This window comes from Dendrobates tinctorius, unplaced genomic scaffold (genome assembly GCF_039654945.1).
Source record: "Dendrobates tinctorius isolate UK_male_01 unplaced genomic scaffold, ASM3965494v1 ptg000021l, whole genome shotgun sequence".
NCBI classification, from domain to species: Eukaryota; Metazoa; Chordata; class Amphibia; order Anura; family Dendrobatidae; genus Dendrobates; species Dendrobates tinctorius.
The window spans coordinates 33307588-33335208 of NW_027361689.1; positions in this window are offsets into that span (position 1 = coordinate 33307588).

The window sequence follows — 27621 nt, forward strand, 5'->3', positions numbered from 1 at the left end:
AGTGTGCAGGCAGGATAACCAAAAGGGGGTGGACGACCTAGTAGATGATATTTCAAAGTCTGGTCTGAAGTCAGTTCCAGGGCCCACCCAACTGGAAGAAAAGGAGGAGGAGAGAGCCATTACCATGCCCGAGAGCACCGGTGACGACTATGAAGGAGAGGGAGCAGAGTCGGTGGAGTCTTTGACCTTCTGCATGAGGCAGTACCTGCTGGAGATGAGAGCCCGCCTGAGTGGGACAGTGAGATCTTTAGAGGTGAGGTGAGCCTCAAACCAAGCAAGTGACAGGCCACACAGCCCCGTCACCACCACCGTCCCAGGGAAGTGCCGACACTAGGCGCAAGACCCACGCTGCCTCACCTCCTCACTCCCATCAGGCTTTTATGGAAAACACCAGGCATCAAGTGAAAATATGGCGCAAGAAGCGTGCCGTTGAACTTTACTTTGCCCTTTTCCTTTAAGTGCTAGCTACACATCTCAGGGACTGTTCCACATCCCCTCAGAGTAAGGGAACCCTGCTACACTCTACGAAAGAGCTGAAGACGGTCAACGGGACCCCTGAACATTGTGTTGTTTTTTGTTTTTTGTTTGTTGCACCTGTTTGCCCCTGCTGCTGAACTACGCTTGGGCATATCTTGGTCTCGACCTACAGCTACGCACTGTGTAACATCTAGCAGCCCACTGTGTATGGCATGATATGTGCTGTACTCCAAGGAAGGGGGTGTACCCCTTTAAGAATTGCTAGAATGCAGATATTTTGTAAAGATGGACTGACAGTGTGCCTGGGAGGACTGTTTCATCACACCAGCGTGTAGTATGTATATAGGTTGTGCTCCCCTCAAAGGAAGGGGGAGGGGCACCCTTTTGGCAGAAAAATCTTTATATGGACGTGTGTGTCATCGTGTTACAAAAAGTGGACACTATTTTTATTCTTTTCTATCTCATTGAGAAAAATGGGCATTACTGCTCTCCCTGTGTGGAATATCCTTGTAAAATAAAGAGAGCTTGATATGTTAATATATATATGCTAATTTTAAAAAAAAGAAACAATATATATTTATGTTTGCCGGAAAAATGTTAGTATTGTTTTCGCATTGTCGGGCATTGATTTAAGGAAGGGGGTATGTAAGAGGGTCAGGGCCAAGCCCTTTAAATGTTGATGCTACTATTTACATGTACATAATTGCCATATTTGCATGTGTCATATTTATGTATCTTTGTATTATAAGTAAGCTGTATATACATGTTTATTGCTAGGGACAGTGCAATTAGGGAAAAGGCCACTAGACGGGGCACCCGAGTACACTGCATATAAAGGTTTAGTTGTAGGACACTTAGAGGTTAATTGTAGGAGTGGTAGCTGGGGAATAAGCTAGGCATATTTCCTTGATATAGTTAGATGGGGGGTAGACCCCCTGGTGTGTTCAGGTGGCCTTGGGGCCTGAGCTGCTTAGCTATCACACAACGTTCCCAAGTAGAGAAACCCAGCCATCCATAGAAAGGAGTGGAAGTAATAAGGAAGAAGAGAAGAGCGCAGTGCATGGTATCCACAGCAACATAGTGAAGAAGCTACAGAAGACATGTGAAGAAGTAGTAGAAGTAGAGTGGGCCACCAGCAAGTGCACGGGCAGGATAACCAAAAGGGGGTAGACAACCTAGTAGATTATATTTCCGAGTCTGTTCTGAAGTCAGTTCCAGGGAGATATATTGAAGGGCCATTTTCACCAGGGTCCTCATCCTGTTGTAACTTTGTGGCCTATTCCAGTGAAGTAGAAGAAGTTAGGGAAAGACGAAGAATACTGCATTGCTAGTACTGTGACAAGTGTGCTGGAAGTGTTATGGATGTGCTGTGTCCTGAAGAGAATAAATCCGTTATGTTTAAAGTTGCTTTGGACTCTGCCTCCTGTCCTTTAAGTGAACGGAAGAATGGGGAACACAGCAGAGAAGAAGCAGCTGACAGCACAGTGAGTATGGAATGTGCTGACATGATGGCAACCCGGCCGTATTCTTACACAGAGCTGGGTTTGAGTAGCTAAATCAGATGCCTTTGAGTTTGGGGGGGCTGATTTTCTTTAAGAAGAACTTCTTTTTAAGAAGACACCCTTCTCCTGATTGTCTAATTGTCTATCAATCAGGGGAAGAGTGCTTCATCCATGCTTCATTTATGTATAATGTACTTTTCTAAAGTATAATCTGCTGTCTGCTTTTCTTTGAACATCATCTTGATTGCCAGTGTTCACCCTGCTACTTATTCCTCTCTCTGCTATAAATCCCGTGATTCATCAGCATAGCATCACCTGGCCAGCTATAGAGAGTACCTTATACCTATTGGTAGTACACTGTGCTTATACTACTCTTTTAAATTCTTTTAAATAAGCTTATAGAATTTAAATGTGCAGTCATGGAAGCCGAGCTGTTATCTTTTTTCTTCTAACTGTGTGACAGGAGCTGTGCAATGATCATCAATAACTGTGATAGGCATTTCTGTCTTAACTTCTTAATTGTGGTGCAGGATCTTTTATTGACTGAGACGGCAACCCCCATAAAAACAAAACATGTAATTCCCAGGGGATTACCATGAGATCACATGACCTACCCGAAGAGAAGAAATCCATGAATTTTGAGATATAAATGACAAATGAATAAGGTCATAATTAGCTGGGTTATATATAGTGGGTGACTAGTTACATAATAAGTTAAAAAGAAAAAGATTACTATAGTGCTACTTTAAGGAATCCTGCTGTGTGTTATTCACAATGCTGCGTGGAAAATATAATACAAATTAGCACTAATTATTAAATGTAGCATTAGCTTGAGTACAAATAATTGTCCAACCCTTTAACAAGTTTTGCAACATGACTGGGGATATTAGCCAAAAACTCATCAGACAGCTATTAGTAGCGTAATAAAAGAAGTCTACAGGAGTTGAACAACCTTGTCACATTTGCTTATTACAACAATGATGGCAATGAAGCACCAGCAGGCTCCGACTGGCCCATAGGGTAACAGGGGAATCCCCCCGTGTGCCCTTCTGCAGATCTTGGCTCCCAATCCCAATGTATGGGCACTACTTGGCATAACTCACGTGAATTACTCTGTCTAGAAAAAGGCAGCTTCTCAACAGTCATTAACCAAACTACCCAGTTTATTATTATATGGTGATATAGGTAAATTTGTGAACGAGGGTAATGTAACATTTGTATAGAAGTGAAAAGTGGGCCCCCTCAAAAGTCAATGTTACTGGTGGGCCCTTGGCACCCCAGTCCAACACTGAGCACCAGAGTTCAGAAGTGGTGGAGAAATTAAGCTTAGGGTGAAGATTTATTTTGATGATCTTTCCCCAAAGTCAGAGAAGTGGCAAAGTTCCTTAGCCTTAATAGCCTTAATATAAAATCTGTAATAGGTTTCCACAGTATGTACCATTGATAAAAATGGTGTCTTTATCTGTGGCATGGGATAATTTGAGTCCCTCAGGCAAAAGGACACAGGTGTGAGTCTTACCGTTTCAGCCCCTAAAGTGATGTCTCAGCTCACACAGGAAAGTCTCATCCACGTGGCCATATAATGGATTTGTAGAACGTTCTTATAGAATAATACAGAATCCATAGACTGTATAGGGTTATGCACATATACTGTATCTCTATATATCTCTATAAGGATATTTTCATTTTCAGTTGGATCCTGTACAAATTTCATAGAGAAACATTGTGGCTTGGGATGAGCAGACCCGTGAAAGATCGGATTCAGGTACCAGACTGAACTTTAGTCCAAAGTTCGCTTCAGGTACCAGAACTGTACCTGCACTTGAACCTGAACCCAAACCTCATTAAAATCAATGGGGACCCAAACTTCAGAGCTCGAAAATCTCTCTCTCTCCTTCCCGGACTCCCGAACTGTAAAATGGACTTCCAAGAGAAGTCCATGCGGGGCTCAGCACCGGACACTAGGTGCCCCGTACGAACCCAAAACTTTACAGTTTGGATTTGCTCATCTCTAATTGTGGCATGCTCCAACAAATGTAGTATTTCATAATTTGTGACATCATTATGTGTGCCACTTATTATTAACTTTTGCTGTTGTTACCAATGGCACTCCACCTTTTCAGCACACAAGGAAAGTGTCTTGCTCGTTCACTTAGCTATCCTCAAGGAACACATGCATACATATTTCTGGAGTGGTTCCCCTCATTTCGGGTCATTATTTCCACCACAGGTAGTCCCTCCACCTGCACACCATTAGCTCTGTATCAATACATAGGGTTACACATTCACTTCCTAATGAAAAACAGTCACTTTAGGAAACCAACATTAGATAGATATAAGGAGGCCGAATTTACGGACACAACATCAATGTGAAGAGCTGATTTAAAACATGAGTCTGCTGGGTTCAAGAATGACTTTGATCACCTTGTGAGGCCACATCATAAAATGTTATCAACCAGTCTAACTCTTGCCGGGGAGGGGTCGGTCTGCACCAAATCTGCAAAAATCATTCTCAGAAATCATAAAGAGAATGTTCTACCTCACTTATTTTTTTAATAAATCTTTACACATATATATTTTTAAATTGTAATCTGTTTTTATTTTCTATACTCCTCTTTACATATGTCATTATGAAGATATTGATTTTCCCTGAATTGTCTCTCCCAATTGTCTCTCCGAATAAAAAATTGGAGTGTGTAGTGGACATGCTTTTACCTGTGTGTGAAAATGGTGAAGATGAGCCGTTACCATAACCCATTGTCAATCGTAAGGAGGCTTAACAAACTTCTTTTTGTAAAGGGGGTTTTACACATAGTGATATCGCTAGCATTATCGCTAAAACGTCACTGGTTTTGTGACGTTATAGCAATATCGTTAGCGATATCGCTATGTGTGATACTTACCTCCGACCGGCTCCCCCGCTGTCCGTCGCTGATCGCGCGAAAATGTCCGGCTCCATTTCTCGTCGTCAGCTTCCTGCTAGGCTTCCTGCTGTGTGAGACGAGCGACGCGTGGAGGCGGGCGGGAGGACGTCTGGATCGCTGTGTGTGAAAGGTGAGCATTGTGCGCTGCGTCGTTGCTGCATCGCTGTGAGATCTTTCTGTGTGAAAGCTCACTAGCGATCATTTAGCGATGGACCAGCGATCCTGACCGGGTCGGATCGCTGGTCGGATCGCTGGTGCATCGCTAAATGTAAAAGGGCCTTTAGTGTAGTCTTTCTTGTAGTACAGCAGTCTCTTCCTTGTAAATAGGGAGTGGAACCAATCGGTGAGAACATCACTCCCACACAGGAATCGGGTGTAAGTATAAGGGGTCCTCAAAACTTTATTGCGTTACAAAAGCTTATTTTCCGTACTATAAGATGCACCAGACCATGAGATGCACCCCAAATTTTCAGACGTAAAATGGGGAAAAAAATAATTTGTCAAATGGGGGTCTATCTTACAGTCCGAATTCAGCTTAATGTTGGGGGATTGGCACAGGTGGAGGAGTGGTCGCAGGGGAGTGTGGTCAGAGGGGTTGTTTGGTGGTGCAGGCTGGTGTGGTGGCCTCCGGGGAATCCCATACCAGGCTGATGCGGCGGTGGTGCTCTGGGGTTCCCGGGGTTCCCGCCGGTATTTTGTGACAGGTGCGGTGGTGGTGCTCTCTGGTGTGGCGGGGCTCCGCCGGCATTTTGTGAAAGTCTGGAGGCACCTGCAGATCCATTGCTGCAATGCAGTAGCCTTCAAGATCTCAATCTGCTGCGATGCGGTGGCCTCCGGAAATAATGGCCGCTTGGGATGGCGCATGCTCAGATTCAGTTCTTGGCACCGAGTACTCGTCCCGAGAGCTCGGTGCCGAGATCTCAATCTGAGCATGCGCCACCCCTCCATTTTCATGGAGGCCACCGCATTGCAGCAATGCATCTGCTGGGGCCTCCGGGCTTTCACAAAATGCCGGCGGAGCCTCCCCACACCACAGAGCACCACAGCCACACCACAGAGCACCACTGCAGCACCAGCCTAGGAAGGGAGGCTGCATTGCCCTGCAGCGTCGGACTGGGACCACCGCCACAGTTTTTTGTAAGTATATTCTGACTATAAGACGCACCCCCATTTTCCCCCAAAAAGATTTGGGGAAAAAGTGCATCTTATAGTCCGAAAAATATGGTATATAATAAAAAAGTCACATAGAACAGGTGCAAAGAAATAAACTTTAATTGGTGAATCTACTATTTAATTTATCCAAGCAATTTCACACAAACATGCCCCATGAGTTGGATTAATTTTTGCATTTGTGACTATAGCCATGAATATTAGCGGTTTGTCAGAAGAAAAGTATCTGGAAATCACGCCAGGAAAAGCTCACCACTAATTAAAGATGGTATGTTCAGTATATACTCGTGTATAAGCCGACCCGAGTATAAGCCGAGGCACCTAATTTTGCCACGAAAAACTGGGAAAACTTACTGACTCGAGAATAACCCGGGTATGCATTGTCCCCTCATCCCTGTCCTGGTATGCATGGCTCCCCATCCCTGTCCTTGTATTCCTGTCCTTTTATGCATGACTCCCCATCCCTGTCCTTGTATGCATGGCTCCCCATCCCCGTATGCATGGCTCCCCATCTCTGTCCTTGTTTGCATGTCTACCCATCCTTGTCCTTGTATGCATGTCTCCCAGTCCCTGTATGTATGGATCCTTATCCCCTTCCTTGTATGCATGGCTCCCTATCCCTTTTCCTTGTATGCATAGTTCCTATAAAAAAAACACATCCTGCTTACCTTCCCTGCTGCATCTCGTTCCGGCCAGCAGCTCTTCTGGCCGAGCGATCACGTGTCCCTGCTCATTAAGATAATGAATATTCACTCCACGCCTATGGGAGTGCAGAGGGGTGAATATTCATTATCTTAATGAGCGGACTCCTGTTAGAGCCCGGTGGTTGCTGGAAGCCGGCGGCTGCGGCTGTAACTGTTCGCGCTATAAAAGAAATTAATATTCACTGCCAGTGCAGTGAATATTGATTTCTCTTTAGCAGTGGGCACAGAATTTAGCCGCAGCCACCGACTCCTGCCTCCTGTGACCCGTTGCTCAACCTCCCCCACCATCTTTCTGGGACAATGACTCGTATATAAGCCGAGGGGGGCGTTTTCAGCACAATTATGTGATGAAAAACTCCACTTTCTACACGAGTATATAGGGTAATTAACTGAAAGCATACAAAACGGAGTAAAGGGCTGACAAAATGGAGACCACGCTAACATTTTTAAAGAAAAAATTGTTTCAAGAAAAAATATTGAGATCATTGTTGAGATCTTTGTACATCAATGTGCACCATGATCCTTCTTTTCCAGACATCACTACAATGAATACGGCAATGCAAACAAGTAAGTGATGGTTGTGTAACAATTCATAGCTGGCACATCTGCTGAGGATAGCAGTGGACACATGATTTCTAGGAGCTGCCAACAAAATGGAAAACCAACCTCAAAGATAGCGTTTCTTGCATGAGAGAGAGCATGTTAATGTCCTCTGAGAGAATGTTGCTATGTTTTTATCCCTCCCTAATACTTGTTATCCATCCTTAGGCTTAAGAAGGACATACATGTAAAGTGACTGTCCACATTTATTTTAATGAATGCATTGTGGACATGGTTTTGTGGTATTTATTGAGTATTACAGGCTCTCCTCCTTCCTCACAGACTTACAAATATATAAGTGTTACAGTCTCAGAATTCACAGCCGGGCGCGCGCGCGGGGGGGGGGGGTTCATGCAGATTCACCCCGCTGTTACCTTTTTGTCTCAAACAGTCTTCTGCTGACTGTTATAGTCAGGACAATTATGCAGGGATGATTGACAGAGGAGGTTGCAGCGGTTTCCACTATTGGGCTGATTATTGGGGAACTCACAGTGAGCGAAATGGATATATACAGTCATATGTTAAAGTTTGGGCACCCTATTAATGTTAACCTTTTTTCTTTATAACAATTTTGGTTTTTGCAACAGCTATTTCAGTTTCATATCTCTAATAACTGATGGACTCAGTTATATTTCTGGATTCAAATGAGGTTTATTGTACTAACAGAAAATGTGTAAACTGCATTTAAACAAAATTTGACCGCTGCAAAAGTATGGGCACCCTTATCATTTTCTTGATTTGAACACTCCTAACTACTTTTTACTGACTTCCTGAAGCACTAAATTGGTTTTGTAAGGCTGGTTTCACACTTGCTTTTTTTTGCAGCGCGTTTTCCCGCAAAAAAATGCATTGAAAAAATGCATACAAAAGCATACAACTGCTGCGTTTTTTTCAAGCATTTTTATGAGCATGCATGAAAAAAACGCAGCGTTTTTATGCGTTTGTATGCGTTTTTAGTGCGTTTTTACCGCGTTTGCGTTTTTTTCCAACATTAGGTGGCCCCTCACACTAACCCAAACCATGACTTTACTAACCCTAACCCTGACCCTAACCCTAACCCTAACCCTGACCCTAACCCTAACCCTAACCCTAACCCTGACCCTAACCCTTAACCAAACCATACTTAACCCTAACCCAAACCCTAAACCCTAACTAACCCTAACCCTGACCCTAAACCTAACCCTAACCCTAACCCTGACCCTAACCCTAACCCTAACCCTGACCCTAACCCTTAACCAAACCATACTTAACCCTAACCCAAACCATAAACCCTAACTAACCCTAACCCTGACCCTAACCCTGACCCTAAACCTAACCCTAACCCTAACCCTGACCCTAACCCTAACCCTAACCTTAACCCTGACCCTAACCCTTAACCAAACCATACTTAACCCTAACCCAAACCCTAAACCCTAACTAACCCTAACCCTGACCCTAAACCTAACCCTAACCCTGACCCTGACCCTAACCCTAACCCTAAACCCCCTTAACTAACCCTAACTCTAACCCAAACCCCTAAATTCCATGGTTAACAAAAAAAAACGCATGTGCAAAAAAACGCATACATAAGCATGCCAATGCGCACATATGCGCACCCATAGACTATAATGGGTGTCTTGCTGTAAAAAAACGCATTGCGCGCGCATGCGTTTTTTTGAGGCAAGTCGGACGCACCAAAAAATGCAACAGGTTGCATTTTGTGCGCCCGAGCGCATACCGCAAAAAAACGCATGCGCGGTAAAACACGTACAAACGCATGTGTATGCGCACATAAGCGCATCCCATGCAAAGTATAGGAAAAAAAAACGCATGCGCTATTTAGCGCTAAAATACCGCGAAAAAAAACGCAAGTGTGAAACCAGCCTAACCTCATTGAGCTTTGAACTTCATAGCCAGGCGTATCAAATCATGAGAAAAGGTATTTAAGGTGGCCACTTGCAAGTAGTTCTCCTATTTGATTCTCCTATGAAGAGTGGCATCATGGGCTCCTCAAAACAACTCTCAAATGATCTGAAAACAAAGATTATTCAACATAGCTTTTCAGGGGAAGGATACAAAAAGTTGTCTCAGAGATTTAACCTGTCAGTTTCCACTGTGAGGAACATAGTAAGGAAATGGAAGAACACAGATACAGTTCTTGTTAAGCCCAGAAGTGGCAGGCCAAGAAAAATATCAGAAAGGCAGAGAAGAAGAATGGTGAGAACAGTCAAGGACAATCCACAGACCACCTCCAAAGACCTGCAGCATCATCTTGCTGCAGATGGTGTCACTGTGCATCGGTCAACAATACAGTGCACTTTGCACAAGGAGAAGCTGTATGGGAGAGTGATGCGAAAGAAGCCATTTCTGCAAGCACGCCACAAACAGAGTCGCCTGAGGTATGCAAAAGCACATTTGGTCAAGCCAGTTACATTTTGGAAGAAGGTTCTGTGGACTGATGAAACAAAGATTGAGTTGTTTGGTCATACAAAAAGGCGTTATGCATGGAGGCTAAAAAACACAGCATTCCAAGAAAGACACTTGCTACCCACAGTAAAATTTGGTGGAGGTTCCATCATGCTTTGGGGCTCTGTGGCCAATGCCGGCACCGGGAATCTTGTTAAAGTTGAGGGTCGCATGGATTCAACTCAGTATCAGCAGATTCTTGACAATAATGTGCAAGAATCAGTGACGAAGTTGAAGTTACGCAGGGGATGGATATTTCAGCAAGACAATGATCCAAAACACTGCTCCAAATCTACTCAGGCATTCATGCAGAGGACCAATTACAATGTTCTGGAATGGCCATCCCAGTCCCCAGACCTGAATATCATTGAACATCTGTGGGATGATTTGAAGCGGGCTGTCCATTCTCGGCGACCATCAAACTTAACTGAACTGGAATTGTTTTGTAAACAGGAATGGTCACAAATACCTTCATCCAGGATCCAGGAACTCAATAATAGCTACAGGGAGCGACTAGAGGCTGTTATTTTTGCAAAAGGAGGATCCACGAAATATTAATGTCACTTTTATGTTGAGGTGCCCATACTTTTGCACCGGTCAAATTTTGTTTAAATGCAAATTGCACATTTTCTGTTAGTACAATAAACCTCATTTGAATCCAGAAATATAACTGAGTCCATCAGTTATTAGATATTTGAAACTGAAATAGCTGTTGCAAAAACTAAAATTGTTATAAAGAAAAAAGGTTAACATTAATAGGGGTGCCCAAACTTTAACATATGACTGTACAACCGATTCCAACGCATGGAATAAGTATAGGTGCTTCTCACAAAATTAGAATATAATAACAAAGTTTTTTTACTCAGTTCTTCAATACAAAAAGTGAATCTCATATATTGGATAGAGTCATTACACACAAAGTGATCTATTTAAACTGTTTACCGTATATACTCATGTATAAGCCGACCCGTGTATAAGCCGACTCCCCTAATTTTGCCACAAAAAACTGGGAAAACTTATTGACTAAGCTGAGGGTTGCAATCCATAGACTATTCCCCCCACATATGCTGCTAAATAGTTTATGCCCCCATATGCTGCCTCATAGACTATGCCCCATATGCTGCCCCATAGAATATGCCCCCATATGCTTCTCCATAGAATATGCCCCCATATGCTGCTCCATAAAATATGCCCCCATATGCTGCTCCATAGAATATGCCCCCATATGCTGCTCCATAGTTTATGCCCCCATATGATGCCCCATAGACTATGCCCCATATGCTGCCCCATAGAATATGCCCCATATGCTGCCCCATAGAATATGCCCCCATATGCTGCTCCATAGAATATGCCCCCATATGCTGCTCCATAGTTTATGCCCCCATATGCTGCCCCATAGAATATGCCCTGCCCCCATATGCTTTTCCATAGTTTATGCCCCCCATATGCTGCTCCATAGATTATGCCCCCATATGCTGCTCCATAGATTATGGCCCCATATGCTTCTCCATAGTTGATGCCCCCATAAGCTGCTCCATAGAATATGCCCCCATATGCTGCCCTATAGATTATTCCCCCATATGCTTCTCCATAGAATATGCCCCCATATGCTTCTCCATAGAACATGCCCCCATATGCTGCTCCATAGTTTATGCCCAATATGCTGCTCCATAGAATATGCCCCCATATGCTGCTCCATAGATTATGCCCCCATATGCTGCTCCATAGATTATGCTCCCATATGCTGCTCCATAGATTATGCCCCCATATGCTTCTCCATAGATTATGCCCCCATATGCTGCTCCATAGAATATGCCCCCATATGCTGCTCCATAGATTATGCCCCCATATGCCGCTCCATAGTTTATGCCCCCATATGCTGCTCCATAAAATATGCCCCCACATGCTGCTCCATAGAATATGCCCCCATATGCTGCTCCATAGATTATGCCCCCATATGCCGCTCCATAGTTTATGCCCCCATATGCTGCTCCATAAAATATGCCCCCATATGCTGCTCCATAGAATATGCCCTCATATGCTGCTTCATAGTTTATGCCCCTATATGCTGCTCCATGGAATATGCCCCCATATGCTGCTTCATAGAATATGCCCCATATGCTGCTCCATAGTTTATGCCCCCATATGCTGCTCCATAGATTATGCCCCCATATGCTGCTCCATAGAATATGCCCCCATATGCTGCTCCATAGAATATGCCCCATATGCTGCTTCATAGTTTATGCCCCCATTTGCTGCTCCATAGATTATGCCCCCCATATGCTTCTCCATAGTTTATGCCCCCCATATGCTGCTCCATAGATTATGCCCCCATATGCTGCTCCATAGATTATGCCCCCATATGCTTCTCCATAGTTTATGCCCCCCATATGCTGCCCCATAGATTATTCCCCCATATGCTTCTCCATAGAGTATGCCCCCATATGCTGCCCCATAGACTATGCCCCCATATGCTGCTCCACAGAATATTCCCCCATATGCTGCCAAAAAAAATGCCATACTCACCTCTCCTGGGTCAATCGCCGCTGTCTGCCACTGCTTGTGTCAGTGACTGTTCAGCCAGCAGAGGGGCGGCGTGCACTAACCACGTCACTGCGCCCCATGCTGCCTAAACGTCACTGACACAGGATGCAGCAGAGACAGCGGTGAGCAGTGATGGACCGGGGGACAGGTGAATATCGCTATAATCACCCATCCTGCCGCGGTCTCTACAGCCTCGCTTCTCCACTGTCTCCCTTCCTGTCTTCAGCGGTCACGTGGTACTATTCATGAGTGTAATGAGCGGTACCACCTGACCGCTGAAGACAGGAAGGCAGACTGTGGAGATTGGAGAAGCGAGGCTGCAGAGACCACGGCAGGACAGGTAAGTATGATCTCTGACACCCCCGCTCCCCCTCCCCTGCCGACCCTCAGGTATATGACCAGTGTATAAGCCAAGAGGGGGACTTTCAGCAAAAAAAAATGGGCTGAAAATCTCGGCTTATACACGAAGTATATACAGTATATCTGTTAATGTTGATGATTATGGCTTATAGCCAATGAAAACCCAAAAGTCATCATTTCAGTAAATTAGAGTAATTAGCCAAAAACATCTGCAAATGCAGCACCCACCAGGGTCGTGGGGCACTCAGTCTGGGCTGGTCAGTTCTTGAAGGGAAGTCACCGCAGCGGTGACCCGGTCCATGGCCCTGGACGTGCAATAAAAATGCTGAGAAAAGTTTATAGTGGATTTAATGTGACGCCACCTGTGGTGTTCGGCAATGAATGGCCGACGCTGCTTATGGAGACCACTGGGGCCGATGGTGACACAGCTGGGATGGTTCTGCTTCCCACAGGTGGAGCGGGGCCCCAGAGCTACCGGTAAAGTTCTTCAGGGGATGCTGGACCTTGGGGTACAGGACTGAGGGAGTGGGAAATGACTGAAGACACAAGGGTTGTAGTTTCCTTTACCTTCACTTGATGATTTGAAATGCAGACCGTGGCACGGATAACAGATGGTATGAGATCCGGGCAGCCTGGAAGCAATTTTGGTTCCCCTAAACCAGATGGGTTTGGAGGCCTTCCTATTGCGCTGTCTTCTGAGGTTCTGGCTGCCTAAAGCTATGCTTGGGCCTCTGTTCCTCCTTGTCCTTAAGTCCTTGCCCGCATGGCAGGCAGCTTGAGCTTACTACAGGTGTCGCTCCTTTGTGGCAGCTTCGGACTCTAGGGTGCTACTGTGCCGACGTGTGGTTGAAGGGACCAGGAGACCTGCAGTCCCCTGCCCTCCAGATTTAGCTGCTGGGACCTCTGTACCCACGCAGCGTCTGGTTTCAAGCACTCAGCTCTGGGGTGAGCTTGGTCACAGCTCCACTCCCCAGGTTCTCTTTCACTTCCCTCTTTCTTCTCTCACTGTCTCTTACAGACTGACTAACCCCTGTCTCCAGGCCAGAACTTATAGGGAAGCTTTCCTGAAACCAGGTGTTAGAGCTCCCCCTTCTGGTCTAAAGTCAGGAAAAGTGTTGGATGCTAGTATTACCTGGCTAGGGGAACCCTCCTTGGGTCCAAGCACAACATCACCACCTGTGAGGGAGGCAATGCCGCTGTGACAACCAGACTGCTGGGGTGCCAAACAAAGGCTTCCTAAGCATGTTAAAAGGTCTCTTAGTCTGTTTCAGTAGGCTCCACAATTATGAGGAAAACTGCTGACTTGATAGATGTCCAGAAGGCAGTCATTGACAAACTCCACAAGGAGAGTAAGCCACAAAAGCTCATTGCTAAAGAAGCTAGCTGTTCACAGAGTGCTGTATCCAAGTATATTAATGGTAAGTTGAGTGGAAGGAAAAAGTGTGGTAGAAAAAGGTGCACAATCAACCGGGATAACCGCAGCCTTGAAAGGATTGTTAAGAAGAGGCCATTCAAGTATTTGGGGGAAATTCACAAGGAGTGGGGTGCTGCTGAAGTCTTTGCTTCAAGAGCCACCACACAGAGATGTATCCAGGATGTGGGCTACAAGTGTCACATTCCTTGTGTCAAGCCACTCATGAGCCAATAGACAACACCAGAAGTATCTTACCTGGGCCAAGGAAAAAGAACTGGACTGTTGTTCAGTGGTCCAAGATGTTGTTTTCAGATGAAAGTAAATGTTGCATTTCATTTGGAAATCAAGGTCCCAGAGTCTGGAGGAAGAGTGGATAGGCCACAATCCAAGCTGGTTGAGGTCTAGTGTGAAGTTTCTACAATCAGTGATGGTTTGGGGAGCCATGTCATCTGCTGGTATAGGTCCACTGTGTTTTATCAACACCAAAGTCAGTGCAGCCATCTAGCAGGAAATTTTAGAGCACTTCATGCTTCCCTCTGCCAAAAAGCTTTTTGGAGATGGAAATTTCATTCTCCAGCAGGACTTGGCACTTATCCACACTGCCAAAAGTACCAAACCTGGTTTACAAACAACAGTATCACTGTGCTTGATTGACCAGCAAACTCACCTGACCTTAACCTCATAGAGAATCTTTGGGGTATTGTGAAGAGGAAGATGAGAGACACCAGACCCAACAATGCAGAGGAGCTGAAGGCTGCTATCAAAGCAACCTGGGCTTTCATAACTCCTCAGCAGTGCCACAGGCTGATCACCTCCATGCCACGCTGCATTGATGCAGTATTTGATGCAATAGGAGCCCCGACCAAGTACTGAGTGCATTTACTGAGCATACATTTCAGTAGGCCAACATTTCGGATTGTAAAATAATTTTTCAAGATGGTGTTATAAAGTATCCTAATTTACTGAGATAATGACTTTTGGGTTTTCATTGGCTGTAAGCCATAATCATCAACATTAACAGAAATAAACACTTGAAAAAGATCACTCTGTAATGACTCTACATAATTTATGAGTTTCACTTTTAGAATTGAAGAACTGAAATAAATTAACTTTTTGATGATATTCTAATTTTGCGAGAAGCACCTGTATATCCCTTGGTACAATCACTGCCAACTCCAGAGTAACCGAAGAAAGATTAATCATTTTATAAGCCTATTGGACACCCGTTACAGGTAGCATATGGCTATGGGTGTGGTTTACAGAGCAAAAGGAGCAGAACTTATTACATTTTATAGTTAATCAAGAAAAGTAGGCAATGCTTAAAAAAATAAACAATATGATGCAAAATGGGAACAAAACAATATGATTTAGGCAAATGCATTAAATACAAGGGATAACAAAGAACTTACTAAATCTGGTCACATAAATGGCTGAGAGCTTAGGGAAGAAAAGCACTTCAATTGGAAAGATGGAAAGTACCCAGAGCAGAACTATTACTTTCATGGACTAACAATTGATCCAAGTCCAGATTCTGCTTTAAATGAGCTCCTAATTTACACCTACACACCTATCCTTTGATGACCTCATGTAGGTTGGATTGTGGGATGTTCTCAGCCCTCCAGGATTTTATGAAATTCCTAACTCATGAGAAATCCTCACCTCTGAAGCTCTCCGCATTAGATAATGCTATCATATTTTTTATTATGATTTTATCGCTACACAGACCCCAAAAATGACAGCTATTACCCCATCTATCAGGTTGTTATTGAATTGGAGGGATTCTAGTGGCCCCAAGGCAATTTGAGTGAATGCATCAAGTCTGTCCCTTCACTATGACTCCCAAAATCTATATCTTGTAAACATTGGATGGATACATACCCCGATATTCCTATCTGGACCCCAGAAGCAGACAGGCTACAAACTGTGCTGTGTGAATTGAAGCACATCCTGGAGACCACAATAGATATCCTGTTTCAGTCATCTATCCACTGCAGGGGGCTGTTGCTTCAAAGGGCATTTTAATGAGTTTTTCACACTATAGATATAAACATTTTCCTCTCTTCCCCCATAACTTCTATTGTTTGGTCTTACTTCTGAAAAGGGTTTGAATGGTCAGGTTTGTCTCCTTCAGGAGATCTATGTGAGGGGGGAATGAGACCTCTCTGGAGATGTCTTGTGAATTTTTTAATCTTTCTCTATGATGTACATGTTCTCCTTCCTCACATATTTACTAACGTATGCCTGTTACAAGTTATCCTCCCTCCTCGCAGACTGCACAGCTCCTCTGTTCTTGAAATGTCAGTTCATGGAGAAGCGTGTGACCAGACCTGTCCATTTGACTCCACCATGTCATGATCCAGACCAGGTTTTGGGTCCTATTTTCCCTTTTTCCCGGTCTGGTCATGTCAAGAGTTAACTTTTCCCAGCCTCAGTATGGTTTCAGGCTGGCTATTTATCGCTGCTGCTTCCTGCAGGCAATGTCAGTTATAGTTTTTGCCTAGGGCTGCTCTAGCTGACTCTGATAGGTCTGATTTGTCCTGCAGCGTTTGCTGTCTGAACCTGCGTCTCTGTTTTCCCCATTCCTGTCTTGACTCAGTGTTTCCCTTTAGTGTGCTGACTTCTTGGTTTTGACTTGGCTTGTATCCTGGCCTGCTTCTGTCTTTTGGCTTATCCACTCCTGACCGTTACTGATTCCCTGGCTTGTCTCTGACCATGAGTTTGCTAATTCCTTTGGTACTGCGCTACAGTCTAGGATTTGAACTGGCTTGTTTGACTTTTCTGCTGCCACCTATGGTAGCCTCACTGTTGCACTGCAGACCAGCTCTGTTTAGGTGCAGTCCTGATTCCACTCTACTACCATCTAGTAGAGCCTGCACTTACCTGCATTGCAGCAGCGTGATATACCAATAGAAAAACAATTCACATTGGAAAAACTGGCTTTCAATTGGAGGAGGTTCATAAACAGGTTTGGTCACATTCTCCGACATCAGCAGCCATTTTGAGGACAGGGGATCTGTGCTGTCTGTGATGAAAGACGAGAACCTTTAACACTTATATAATGGTAAGTGCCACAAAGTCATGTCCACAACACATTTGTTAAAATAAAGTATCCATTATATTATTAAACTATTCAAAAAAATTAATTATGTGATACTGTGTACTGGGTGTCCCAGGTCCGCACTCTCCTCTCTTCACCGTGGTCTGCTTCTCTTTGTTGTGCTCCACATCAGGCTTTTCAGGATGCAAGACATGTGACATCATCTCCCTAGACCTTTTAAAGCCCACTAAGACACACACCTGTTTCTTAGGATTGAGGCTCTAGGCTTCAATGTTTGTGTGCTCCTCCTTCTGTCCATATTATGCTTTAATTTGCTTCCATTAGTGCTGGTTTCCACTTCATCCTTCCTGCTGCTCCTGAGTTTCCTAAATGTGCCAAGTCCTCACTTCCCATTTGCTTGCTACACAAACGTGTGCCCACCTGATGTTTAGAGCAGGGGTCCCCAACCACCGGTCCGCGGCCCAGGACCGGGCCATTGCACTTCTGTTGCCGGTCCACAGAGCCAGGCTCAAATGCTGGACACACGAGGAGCCTGCGGCTGTAGCACTGTATTGACAGCTGCAGCCGCTGGCTTTCAGAAGTCATCGATACTCACCTTCCATCCCTGCATCCCTGTTCCGGCGCGTCAGCTTCTTCCTGTGCTGAGCTGTCTCATAGTACTGCTCATTAAGGTCATGAATATGGACGCCACTCCTCTCCCATAGGCGTGGTGTCCATATTCATGATCTTAATGAGCGGTACCACGTGACCGCACCGCACAGGAAGATGCTGATGTGCCGGGATAGAGATGCAGGGACATGTGTTATGATTGGGTCACCAAGGAGGAAAGCAAGACCAAGCTAAGCCACAGAAAACCAGAGAGGTTGGTAACTAATGGGATTGCAGACCCCTGATCCTATCCACACAACTAGCAGTAGCCGTGGAGCGTACCTACGATGATCCTAGACGCCTCGACACAGCCCAAGAACTAAATAAACCTAAAGCAAGAAAGGGGAAATCTAAACTGCCCCAGAGCAGACCCCAAAGGAACAGACAGCCCCCAAACATATATTGTCGGTGAGACAAGATGAAAACACAAACGCAGGTAGGAAAATAGGCTGAGCAAACGATGGGGCCTACACTAACTAGACAGGACAGGAAAGGAAAGACACTGTCTGCTATCACGCAAAAAAACCCTGCAAAAAATGCCCAACACGTCTGACAGAAAAATACTGAAGTCACTAGACTTCGCCCACTATATCAGCACTCTGACATATTCTGAGAGCAGAGCAAAAAAAGAGGCCAATCAAGTAAGGGAGAAAAACAAACTGGCAGAAGCAGTAACATAAGGATGGAAATTCAGCACAGCCCCAGCCGGGACTGGCTGACCACACAAAACTGAATAGACAAAACCAAATCAAATGAGAACAATAGCAAAAGAACACTTAGCTTGAGCATGCAGTGACTGAGCTGGAACTTAGACCTCAGGAGGCAGGAAAAAATCACCAGCAGGGATAGAGGGAGTCGGCTGTCATAAATCCAGTCAGAAACTCCAGATGTCCAATCGTCCTCCTCATTATTAGGTGGCAGGCCTCTGTTAATTAGATCAGCGTCATTACCTCCTGTAACCACCAGAGGGAGCCCGGAAAGAGAACTCGCGACCCCTCTGTCAATATAATCAGCTCCTCTAATTTCACTAGTAACCAGAGGTAGGCCAGAAAGTGAATTCACAACAGAAGTGCAGCGACTGTGTCAGGGTAAGTATGATGGGGGAGGAAGGGGCGGCCCAGTGGAGCCATGCATACAAGGATGGCAGGGGAGCCATGTATACAAAGATGGGACAGGGGAGCCATGCATACAGGATGGGAGAGTGGGAGCAGAGCCATGTATACAGGATGGGAGAGTGGGAGCAGAGCCATGTGTACAGGATGGGAGAGTGGGAGCAGAGCCATGCATACCCGATGGGAGAGTTGGAGCAGAGCCATGCATACAGGATGGAAGAATGGGAGCAAAGCCATGTGTACAGGATGGGAGAGTGGGAGCAGAGCTGTGTATACAGGATGGGAGAGTGGGAGCAGAGCCTTGTGTACAGGATGGGAGAGTGGGAGCAGAGCCATGCGTACAGGATGGGAGAGTTGGAGCAGAGCCATGCACACAGGATGGGAGAATGGGAGCAGAGCCATGTGTACAGGATGGGAGAGTGGGAGCAGAGCCATGCATGCAAGGATGGGAGGGTGGGAGCGGAGCCATGCATACAGGATGGGAGAGTGGGAGCAGAGCCATGCATACAAGGGTGGGAGCAACACAGAGCTGGACAGGACGGGTGAACCACACATACCGGGATAGGAATGAGGGGACAATGCATATCCGGCTTATACTTGAGTCAATAAGCTTACCCAGTTTTCCGTGGCAAAATTAGGTGCCTCGGCTTATACTCTGGTTGGCTTATACTCGAGTATATACAGTGTGTGTATATATATATATATATATATCTATATATATAAAATCTCAATCTGTACTTTGTTGGGCCATCATATTATACATGGGGGGATCATATGTGTGGGACCATCTTGCTATACATAGTACAACTCTGTCCATAGCCCCACCCCCATAAGTCAAAGCCCCGCCCCTGCCCCACCTCCATCCCCGCCGGGATATGGAAGAATGGTCTTGCTTGAAGCCGGTCCCTGGTGCAAAAAAGGTTGGGGACCACTGGTTTAGAGCAGGGGTCCCCAACCACCAGTCCGCGGCCCAGGACCGGGCCGTTGCACTTCTGTTGCCAGTCCACGGAGCCAGGCTCAAATGCTGGACACACGGGGAGCCAGCGGCTGTAGCACTGTAGTGACAGCTGCAGCCGCTGGCTTTCAGAAGTCATCGATACTCACCTTCCATCCCTGCATCCCTGTTCCGGCTCATCGGCTTCTTCCTGTGCTGAGCTGTCTCATAGTACTGCTCATTAAGGTCATGAATATGGACGCCACTCCTCTCCCATAGGCGTGGTGTCCATATTCATGATCTTAATGAGCGGTACCATGTGACCGCACCGCACAGGAAGAAGCTGATGTGCCGGGATAGAGATGCAGGGACGAGTGTTGTGATTGGGTCACCAAGGAGGAAAGCAAGACCAAGCTAAGCCACAGAAAACCAGAGAGGTTGGTAACTAATGGGATTGCAGACCCCTGATCCTATCCACACAACTAGCAGTAGCCGTGGAACGTACCTACGATGATCCTAGACGCCTCGACACAGCCAAAGAGCTAAATAAGCCTAAAGCAAAAAAGGTGAAATCTAAACTGCCCCAGAGCAGACCCCAAAGGAACAGACAGCCCCCAAACATATACAGTGGGGAAAAAAAGTATTTAGTCAGTCAGCAATAGTGCAAGTTCCACCACTTAAAAAGATGAGAGGCGTCTGTAATTTACATCATAGGTAGACCTCAACTATGGGAGACAAACTGAGAACAAAAAAAATCCAGAAAATCACATTGTCTGTTTTTTTTTCATTTTATTTGCATATTATGGTGGAAAATAAGTATTTGGTCAGAAACAAGCAATCAAGATTTCTGGCTCTCACAGACCTGTAACTTCTTCTTTAAGAGTCTCCTCTTTCCTCCACTCATTACCTGTAGTAATGGCACCTGTTTAAACTTGTTATCAGTATAAAAAGACACCTGTGCACACCCTCAAACAGTCTGACTCCAAACTCCACTATGGTGAAGACCAAAGAGCTGTCAAAGGACACCAGAAACAAAATTGTAGCCCTGCACCAGGCTGGGAAGACTGAATCTGCAATAGCCAACCAGCTTGGAGTGAAGAAATCAACTGTGGGAGCAATAATTAGAAAATGGAAGACATACAAGACCACTGATAATCTCCCTCGATCTGGTGCTCCACGCAAAATCCCACCCCGTGGGGTCAGAATGATCACAAGAACGGTGAGCAAAAATCCCAGAACCACGCGGGGGGACCTAGTGAATGAACTGCAGAGAGCTGGGACCAATGTAACAAGGCCTACCATAAGTAACACACTACGCCACCATGGACTCAGATCCTGCAGTGCCAGACGTGTCCCACTGCTTAAGCCTGTATATGTCCGGGCCCGTCTGAAGTTTGCTAGAGAGCATTTGGATGATCCAGAGGAGTTTTGGGAGAATGTCCTATGGTCTGATGAAACCAAACTGGAACTGTTTGGTAGAAACACAACTTGTCGTGTTTGGAGGAAAAAGAATACTGAGTTGCATCCATCAAACACCATACCTACTGTAAAGCATGGTGGTGGAAACATCATGCTTTGGGGCTGTTTCTCTGCAAAGGGGCCAGGACGACTGATCCGGGTACATGAAAGAATGAATGGGGCCATGTATCGTGAGATTTTGAGTGCAAACCTCCTTCCATCAGCAAGGGCATTGAAGATGAAACGTGGCTGGGTCTTTCAACATGACAATGATCCAAAGCACACCGCCAGGGCAACGAAGGAGTGGCTTCGTAAGAAGCATTTCAAGGTCCTGGAGTGGCCTAGCCAGTCTCCAGATCTCAATCCTATAGAAAACCTTTGGAGGGAGTTGAAAGTCCGTGTTGCCAAGCGAAAAGCCAAAAACATCACTGCTCTAGAGGAGATCTGCATGGAGGAATGGGCCAACATACCAACAACAGTGTGTGGCAACCTTGTGAAGACTTACAGAAAACGTTTGACCTCTGTCATTGCCAACAAAGGATATATCACAAAGTATTGAGATGAAATTTTGTTTCTGACCAAATACTTATTTTCCACCATAATATGCAAATAAAATGAAAAAAAACAGACAATGTGATTTTCTGGATTTTTTTTTCTCAGTTTGTCTCCCATAGTTGAGGTCTACCTATGATGTAAATTACAGACGCCTCTCATCTTTTTAAGTGGTGGAACTTGCACTATTGCTGACTGACGAAATACTTTTTTTCCCCACTGTATTGTCGGTGAGACAAGATGAAAACACAAACGCAGGTAGGAAAATAGGCTGAGCAAACGATGGGGCCCACACTAACTAGACAGGACAGGAAAGGAAAGACACTGTCTGCAATCACGCAAAAAAACCCTGCAAAAAATGCCCAACACGTCTGATAGAAAAATACTGAAGTCACTAGACTTCACCCACTATATCAGCACTCTGACATATTCTGAGAGCAGAGCAAAAAAAGAGGCCAATCAAGTAAGGGAGAAAAACAAACTGGCAGAAGCAGTAACATAAGGATGGAAATTCAGCACAGCCCCAGCCGGGACTGGCTGACCACACAAAACTGAATAGACAAAACCAAATCAAATGTGAACAATAGCAAAAGAACACTTAGCTTGAGCATGCAGTGACTGAGCTGGAACTTAGACCTCAGGAGGCAGGAAAAAATCACCAGCAGGGATAGAGGGAGTCGGCTGTCATAAATCCAGTCAGAAACTCCAGATGTCCAATCGTCCTCCTCATTATTAGGTGGCAGGCCTCTGTTAATTAGATCAGCGTCATTACCTCCTGTAACCACCAGAGGGAGCCCGGAAAGAGAACTCGCGACCCCTCTGTCAATATAACCAGCTCCTCTACTTTCACTAGTAACCAGAGGTAGGCCAGAAAGTGAATTCACAACAGAAGTGCAGCGACTGTGTCAGGGTAAGTATGATGGGGGAGGAAGGGGCGGCCCAGTGGAGCCATGCATACAAGGATGGCAGGGGAGCCATGTATACAAAGATGGGACAGGGGAGCCATGCATACAGGATGGGAGAGTGGGAGCAGAGCCATGTATACAGGATGGGAGAGTGGGACCAGAGCCATGTGTACAGGATGGGAGAGTGGGAGCAGAGCCATGCATACCCGATGGGAGAGTTGGAGCAGAGCCATGCATACAGGATGGGAGAATGGGAGCAGAGCCATGTGTACAGGATGGGAGAGTGGGAGCAGAGCCATGTATACAGGATGGGAGAGTGGGAGCAGAGCCATGTGTACAGGATGGGAGAGTGGGAGCAGAGCCATGCGTACAGGATGGGAGAGTTGGAGCAGAGCCATGCACACAGGATGGGAGAATGGGAGCAGAGCCATGTGTACAGGATGGGAGAGTAGGAGCAGAGCCATGCATGCAAGGATGGGAGGGTGGGAGCGGAGCCATGCATACAGGATGGGAGAGTGGGAGCAGAGCCGTGCATACAAGGATGGGAGCCACACAGAGCTGGACAGGACGGGTGAACCACACATACCGGGATAGGAATGAGGGGACAATGCATATCCGGCTTATACTTGAGTCAATAAGCTTACCCAGTTTTCCGTGGCAAAATTAGGTGCCTCGGCTTATACTCTGGTTGGCTTATACTCGAGTATATACAGTGTGTGTGTATATATATATATATATATAAAATCTCAATCAGTACTTTGTTGGGCCATCATATTATACATGGGGGGATCATATGTGTGGGACCATCTTGCTATACATAGTACAACTCTGTCCATAGCCCCACCCCCATAAGTCAAAGCCCCACCCCTGTCCCACCTCCATCCCCGCCCTGCCGGGATATGGAAGAATGGTCTTGCTTGAAGCCGAGCCCTGGTGCAAAAAAGGTTGGGGACCACTGGTTTAGAGGATCCACCTCACCATGTTAGCCTATCACCTAGGATCACTAGTTTCATAATTACTGCAGTGTAAACTGGTTGATGGTCACCCGACAAATGAACTAAACAGGTGAAATGGTCTTGGCGCCTAATTCTTGGCAGCACATCATCCGGTGTAAACAGGAATCTCACTGCCAAGAACAATGGTAGCCTTAAGGCCCCGTCTCACATAGCGAGATCGTTAGAGAGACCGCTGAAACGTCACAGATTTTGTGACGCAACAGCTACCTTGCAAGTGATCTCACTACATGTGACACATAGCGGCAACCAGGCCCCCGCTGCGATCTCACTGATCATGCTCGAATGTCCTGGGCCATTTTTTGATCATTGGTGTCCCGCTGGCCAGCATGCATTTTTTGTGTTTGAAGCCGACGAGCGACCTTGTTGGCGACTCAGCACTCATGGACGCAGGCGGGAGTCATCAGAATAGCTGCTGTGTGACAAGGTACCTACGACCGCCGAGGTCGTTATACAGATCGCCGGATCGTTGCTGCATCACTGAGTAGATCTGTCTGGCAGCTTACTAACGACCATTTAGCGACGTACCAGCGATCCTTACCAGGTCGTATCGCTAGTGTGTCGCTATGTGTAATGGTACCCTTAAACACAGATAACACAGTACATCACATAAAGTAAACATTCTTTATATTTAGACAGGATGATCTCTGCCAATTATCAAGTGCCAATTAGAGATGAGCGACTTTGCCTTTTTTCGGGTCGAGTCGGGTTTCATGAAACCCGACTTTCTCAAAAGTCGGGTCGAACGAAATCGGCCGATTATCGTGAAAAGTCGAAGGCCGACTGAAATATGAAACCCAATGCAAGTCAATGGGGAACCAAGGTCGGCAGGGAGTGGAGGACAGGAAACAGACCTACAGTGCCCATTTTAATGCCAAAAGCATCAATTCTTATTACTTAAGCTTGTCAACCTTAATTTACTTTATAATAATAGTTAGGCAATGAAAACTGGGGGTTATTCGGCTAAAGTTGTGGGGGGGGTAGGGCTGGCTCCAGATTTTCATGGGCCCTGGGCCAAAGAGTGTCACTGGGCTCTTTTAACACATGCCACAATTCATGATCCTCTGATACGGCAGAGAAATAGTGGTATAGTACAATGAAAAATACTTCACTTCTTACATCTCATGACTGATATCCATTTTAAATTCTCCAATAGCTCCAAAAACGGACAGTATATTACTCCATACAGTATTATGGCCACCGCATAGTGTGCTATACAGAGTAATGAGGCCCATATATTTCTCCATACAGAATCATTGGTCCCATATAATGTTCCATACAGTATATGATGAGCTCCACATAATGCTACAGTATATGTTGGTCCCCATGGATGAAGCTCCACTGTGTTATGGGTGCTCCATATATAATGGGCCCCATTTCTAATGCTCCAGTGCATAGTGGGCCCTGTAAATGCTGCTCCAGTGTCTGATGTCCACCTTTGGAATGCTCCAGTGTATTGTGGGCCTCATATATCATTCTCCAGAGTATAGTGCTCCCCAAAAATAGCTGTCCCAACATTGAAAACAATTAAGTTTCCTTGCTAGGGAATCCCTGTACTAGTCTGGACTCCTCATCGTCCCCATCTTCCATCTCACTGCACTTGGACTGTTTAGGCAGAGGGCGTACATATGTGATGTTATCGCGTTCTCTGGCCAGAATGTCACTATCAGGAAACGCGGAAGATGTCACGGCGGTGGAGCAGGGAGAGGTAAGTATTTCAACTTTGCAAGTGCTGTGATCCTGAGCAAGCAGCTGGGGCCCACTCGTTGGCGACGGCACTGGCACAGGGCCCCTCATAGTATGGCCGGGTGGGAGGGCCCACCCGGCAGAGACACTTTTGCGCACTATGAGGGGCCATGTGCCAGTGCCGTCGCCCATGAGTATGCCCCCCCACCTGCTCAAGGAACCTGCACTTTCATCTGCACCTTCCTCTTTGTCACCATGTAAGGTGGTATAGTATGCAGGAAGAGGAACCTGAGTTTCATCAGGGTCAGATTCTGGCTGTGTAGAGTGCGAGGGGAATGTAGCATCAGATATATGGTACTGTATCAGAAGCGCACAGCTCTATACAGTCAAAGGATGATTGTCAATCTTCCTATATATACCATCAGTCACATAGAGATGCTCACAGACTCAGTATGGATTAGACAAGAATATAAAAAGTAGAAAAAGTGTACAGTATCATCAGATAGCAGGTATATATAGTATAGTTTAAACATTCTAAATCTCCGTACATATTTCAGGAGGCAGACACAGACACTCTCAGGCTCAGTATGGATTACAACACAATATAAAAAGCTGTAAAACGGTAATGAATCTGAAGAGTACAGCTGTACACAGTGTAGAGGTCATTGTTGTCAATCTCAGTATTTATTTCCACCGTCAGAAAATAACTCTCACTTGGTCAGTTTGGATTAGACCAGAATATAAAAAGCAGTAACTGGGTAATGTATTACAAGCGTAGAGCTGTATACAGTGTTGGGGTAACTTTTAAATGTACATCTAAATTTCAGGAGTAACCCACAGAATGTCACATGCTCAGGATGGATCACACCACAATATAACAAGAAGATCTGCAAGAAATAATCACACATGTGGGACAATGTTCCAGGTGTCAATGATACACTTAGAGTGGTGGGTGGAGGTGGACTTTCTGGCAGAAAGGGCACAGTATCACCAGATACAAGGTATATATAGCATAGTTTAAACATTAAAAATGTACGTCTATATATTCAGGAGTAGTGTTGAGCCACCCCGCTAGTGTTCCAGCTCGTTTTGGTTCGTCGAACGCGAGGCAAGTTCGTCGAATGTTTGTCGAACGTTCGGCGAACAACGTCGAACACCATTGAAAACAATGGCAGGCAAACACAAACACATACAAACACATAGAAAACAATTACAAAACACCTTAAAAGGTGTCCCAAAGCAGACAAAATGCTCAGAATACAAAAATAACATATGGAAAATGGCAACTAAATATAGAAAAGAGGTGGAGGAGTAAAAGGAGGAGGAGGAGACACAGATATAGGCATGTCATGCCCTTATGAAGTCAAGAAAGGCTGGAATAAAAATGTAAAATACCAAAAAACAGTAAAAATCTGAAATCGAAGACGATCATACACCGTCGGACTTCCCACCATAAATTAGGCCAACTGCCGATCGGGCAGCGTTATTCCCATGAACCTCCGAACAGCGTCCATGAAGGCAAAGTGTTTGGTTTCTGGGGGCAGTATGGTTGCAAAGCTGAACCTTAAAGGAATGTCCAGTAGAGCACCACCAGGAGTGGAGCCTGCGGCTTAATTCGACTCCACCCGGGAAACCTCAACTATGCCAGCTACAGAAAAGATTGACAGATTGCAAGCTTTGTCGATTCTGTGGGTGATGGTGGATGACCGTTTTAGTTGTGCTAGCGATTTGTCAGCTTAATTCCGTTAATGAACGAGACTCCGGCATGCCCCCGCGGTATGCGTCAAGCTTACTAGAGGGACACGCGAGGCTCTGGCACGCGAGATCGATCAATAACAGGTCTGTCATGCCCTTACATGTCCGGGGCTGCATGAGCGCTACACTGAAAGGTCAAGCGTGTGTCGCTTACAGGTGCAGATAACCCGCTGAACCCCGTTAGTGATGGGAATCTGGGATTCCAATTCTTCCCTGCGAACGAGGATTTCCCATTAAGTGCAGGTCAACCGGAATTAGGCCTAAACGGCATTCCAAAAAAAATGAAAAAATTAAGTGTCGAAACCACAGGTGCTGTAGCTTGCTTAACAGCTGGGCTCCTCTGCTGAGTGGCACGCAGTT